The sequence below is a fragment of the Elephantulus edwardii genome, unplaced genomic scaffold (assembly GCF_000299155.1).
Source record: "Elephantulus edwardii isolate Elephantulus edwardi_28Jun2011 unplaced genomic scaffold, EleEdw1.0 scaffold00081, whole genome shotgun sequence".
In the NCBI taxonomy this organism is placed as follows: Eukaryota; Metazoa; Chordata; class Mammalia; order Macroscelidea; family Macroscelididae; genus Elephantulus; species Elephantulus edwardii.
In genome coordinates, this window is record NW_006399831.1 from 4350580 (window position 1) to 4355734 (window position 5155).

Genomic DNA, 5155 nt, shown 5'->3' on the forward strand with positions numbered 1-5155 from the left:
TGATGCACACCTTCCCTGATCCTGAACCATGCAGTTTCCCTGCTCTGTTCTGACTACTGTTTCCTAGCCCAAGTATAGATTTCGTATAAACACAATTTAAAAAAAAAATTAAATCAGTAAAAAAAGCCCATAAATTTTATTAAGTGAAAATGAGCTTTGACTTCTTAAGCGGGATTGTTAGCATGATTGTTTTAACTAATATACCTGGGAGACATTATTAATTTGGATGTATAAGTAGAACCCAGTAAGACGCATAGAACTTATTTTCGTTTTTGCCTCAACTTGTTTTTCAGGACTGATAAGTTTTAGACTCTATAACTGATATGACACGTATATTCAAATAGCTTTTCCTAGCACTTTTCTGAAAACATTAGTTTCATTCTGCTACTAGAGAGGCTAGGTGCTGGCATTTGGAGATTTACTCTGTTCTTTGCTCAGTTACGTGGCTTGCCCTCTCTGTACCATCTTACTGCTAAGGGCCTCTGTGCTGCCAACCAAAGTGTGGACACTGCAGCTCTGCTGGAGTCTTGCAAGTTCTCTGGAGTCATTACTATGGCAAAACTATGTGCATTGTGTTCGATGCAGAGCTGAAAAGATACCAGTTTTCCATTTGCTTCCTCATCAACTCTTTGCCAGCTGCTCGGGCTCCCTCCAGATTTAGTTCATCATGCTTTAACAGCATTTGATGTTGTTGCTATTATATGCCAGAGAGTCAACTGCAACTCACAGCAACCTTATGTACAATAATAGTTCTGAACTCTGCCCTATCTTGAGCCAATCCCATTGTCTCTGACACACCTACTTGATGACCCCAGTTACTGTGTCAATCCATGTTACCCAGGATCGTCTTCTCCTATGCTGTTCCACTACCTTTCCAAGTATGATGTCCTTCTCTATGGACTGACCTCTCCTGGCAACATGCCCAAAGTATATCAGATGGGGCTTCAAAATCTTGACTTCCAAGGAGAAACTTGGTTTCACCCTCTCCAGCACAGAACTTCTCTCTCTCTCTCTCCCTTTTCCCTCCCCCTTCTTCTCCCCTCTTCTCTCCTCCCCGCCCCCGCTCAGATGCGTAGCAAGTAATTGTGAAGACTAAGGCTTGGATCAAGCACACCTAAGTCTCCAGACTGACTTCATTGATCTTGAACACTTATGTCCCTGACAGCAGGCTTTCCAATTTAAATTGTCTTTTGATTTCCTGACTGTTGGTGCCAAAAGTGCTGATTGTGGATACAAGCAATCTGAAATGGTTAAAAAAATCTCAGTGTCTTCTCTGAAGCAGTACTTGGGATTTTTTCTTTTCTTTTCTTTTTTTTTTTTTTTAATTATCAGTGCAGAATAAGCTTCCAAATTACTAACATTGTGGACAAACATTACCAAAGTGCTTGATTAAATTTCCCTTTAGAAGCAGTACTGTCCAATGGGCCATAAATGTCTTTCTTCAAAGAAGTTCTTTGTGTGTCTGTTTCACCAAGTCATCAGACAGGTCTAGATTTCCCTGTAAGTTGAAATAAACATAATTAATGCCTAAAAATTTGTTTGATAGGAAAACAATTTGAACCTGACCTGAGAGCTACAGCTTAAAATCACCCACCCTCAGCTTGGTAGCATAACTTCCTGTCCACTAGGTCTACATAGCTCTACGTTGTCGTTGCTATTGTTGTTAGGTGCTGTCAAGTCATAGATGACTCATAGTGACCCTATGAATGAAATGGCTTGCCTCCAGAAACTCTATGTATAAACAGTGCTCAGGCCTTTTGTTCATAGGGTCACTATGAGTTGTCTACGACTCAATGGCACCTAACTACAGCAACAATGCCTAAAATGGAATGTCTCAACTATAGTGATGCTTTATTCTTCTCTGCACAAACAGAACAAGTAATGTGCAGGGAGAAAGCGATGCTTGATTTCAAGAGAATGGTCTAATAACTGTGGGTGAAGGAAAATCTAAAATTCTTTTTTTAAATTTTTTTTTTATTTTAATTGAGATTTTAACAGGTAGATAACTTGGATTTCCATTCATTCATGATTGTACATTGTCCTCCTTATCCAGAGCCCCAGTTTGCTTTTTTCTATGTAAAAAAAAACAACATTCTTTCATTGATGCACAATCTACCACCATCCAGTCCGGTTTGCTATGAAGCTTTTATTCTGGGCTGCTGTCATACAAATAATATACAATCATATATTCCTTTTAAACAGTTCTTTCCCTCGTCTGTTTCAATGCTGTGTACATTATTTTTCCCCTCTTTTCATAGTTTCTCCCAATTCCCATGACAGTCTTGTTTTATACCAGTGGTATTATGCAGTAATTGTCCTTCTGTTACTGAGGCATTTCTCTCAGCATAATAGAAAGGGCAATTTTCAATATTATCTAGAATGGAAAGAGACCCCTAATGAGCAAAGCACTTCTTAAAAAGAGAAACAGAGTAGGAGGCATCTCACTCCCTGGTGGTCAAGACAGCATGGTACTGGTACAGTGACAGACACACAGATCAATGGAATGGAATTGAGAACCCAGAATCAGTTCATCTACAAATGGTCAGCTGATTTTTGACAAGGAGATGAAATCAGTTAAGTCAGGGAAATGACAGCCTCTTTAAGAAATGTTGTTGTTAAAATTGGAAAACTATCTGCAGAAAACCAAAGAAGATGCACACCTCACACCATACACAAAACCCAACTCAGTAGGGAGCTCTGGTGGCCTAGTGGCAAGAAGCTGCACTTCAATCCCAGAAGTATACAATTCGAGTCCACCAGATGCTCTGCTGGAGAAAGAGGGACAATCTCCTCCTGTACCAGTCAGATCCAATTTGACGGTACACACACACACGCACACGCACACACACAATCCTTAAAACAAAAACAAAAACAAAAAAAACCACAACAAACCCAACTCAAAGAGGATTAAGGACCTAGGACTCATGGACTATAAATTTCATCAGGGAAAAGCTTGGAAGAACTCTAGAAGTCCCAATCCACAACATGAACAGCCTTCCAACCATCCTGAAAAACCTACAGCCAGGAAAGAATAAAATGGATGAATGGGACCTTCTAAGAATCAAATCCCTATGCACATCAAAAAACTTCTCCAAGTGGGAAGAAATATTTGGTAATGATATGTCTGATGGGTTTATATTTAGAATTTATAGAATACTCGAGCACCACAACAAGATAAAGGTAAACAACCTAATCACAAAATGTGCCTAGGATATGAATCAACACTTCACCAAAGAAAACATTCAGATGACAAACAAATTTCCCTCATGCCCCAACTCAACAAGTTGTACAACCCCATGATTAATCCTCCCCTCCCCCTACACATCCTCATCCCCCTGCTTCCAACTTCTCCTACCCCTTTTGGATCCTTATACTCATTCTACAATAATGTTTTTATACAATTTTTATTTTTGTTCAGCTGAATTAGTTCATTCAGCATAATGCTCTCCAGTCCCTCCCATGTTAGGTAATAATTTACAAAATCATTGTTTCTGCACACTGCATAATATTCCATTGTATGAATGTAACACAATTTCTCAATCCGTTCGCCTGTGGTTGGACATTTGGATTGTTTCCATGCTCTTGCGATGATGAATAACACTGCTATGAACATTGGTATACAAGTTTCTGTTTGTACCTCAGTTCAGGGTATATCCAAGTAGTGGAATAGCTGTGTCGTACGGAATGTCTATGATCAGCCTTTTGAGGAAGCTCCAAACTGCCTTCCAGAATGCTTGTACCATTTTACAATGAGTTTTCATTGTTTAAATGAGTTTCATTTACAAAGAGTTCCTTTCTCGCTACATTCTCTCCAACATTTATGTCTTGCAGTCCTGTTAAACTTGGCCACTGTCACTGGAGTGAGATGGTACCTTATTGTGGCTTTAATTTGCATCTTCCTTATTACCAGCATTCTTCATGTGTCTGTTTGCTATTCAAATACCTTCCTTTGTGAAAATTTTGTTCTTGAATACAATGTATTTGAGTTTTGTAAATAAGCTAGTAGAAATTTTTTTTTAAAAATCAAACAACTATTAAAAAAAGAAATGCATAAAATCCCTAGTTTTAAGAGAGATGCAAATCAGAGCAACTCTGAGCAGCAAACAACAAATACTGGCAAGGTTGTGGAGAAATCTAAAATTCTTAAATTGGGCAGTTAATGGAATCTTCTGCAGCCCTCAAACTGCAATTTCAAATTCTGTAGGTGAGAAGAAGAAAAAGTTCAGAGTGAGGAAGGTGAACATTCTGCGAAAGTATCTATCATCTGAAGGCAGAGTACACTCCTAGTGTAATTGACTAGTTGGAATACAAGTTTGCATTATAGATGATGATTGCATTAGATTATACTGTGAAACAGAAACCAGACAATTGTTTGGTTAAAGCAGTGGATAATATTATAGACTAGCCAAACTAACACATACAATTAACTATCCCCATAGAAAAAGACTTCCTTTCACTCCCACATTTTTTAGTCTCTTCTTTCATTCTCTCCTGTTTAGCCTTGTACTCTTTAAAAAAGATTAAGAAGAAAACAAACTACAGTGGCTTTAGAGCCTAGTTCAATCTTTACCTCCCACTTATAGTTAAGTCTGAAGACTTTCCTAAGTATTTCCCTCTGTTGATGTTTAGACTGGCTGGTCTAATTCTAATTTCCTTTTTACAAGTGCTAGACAAGTTTTATTATTATTGCCATTGTGCACACAACCTCAGGGTGTCTTTGCTTCCAGGGCTGTCTAATGTGGTATTTCCCAAAGTTATTTATCTAGGCAGTAGTTTCAAAATCATAACATTTTAGTGGGAAGCTAGGTAAGATTGTGAATTAGAGTGAGTGCATCTAGTAATACTACACTCAGCATACAAGACTACATTTAATTTTTTCTATTAAAATAATAAGAACATATTTTCATGATATTAATCTCTCTTTTCTTTCATTTTTCTAGTACTTGCTTTCTTCTCCTTCACTCACCCTTTTAGCTTTCCACCTCCTTAGTTTAGCAACAAAATTTGTAAGGCTAGGAATATAGAGTGTCATCTAGAACAAAGAGGCCAATTTTCTAACTGTATTTCACAGCTGAATTTTGAAGCATGCCCATATCTAAGTTGTACTAAAAAGTCAGTCCTCCCTGACAAAGTCATGGAGCTTTACCGTAAGTCT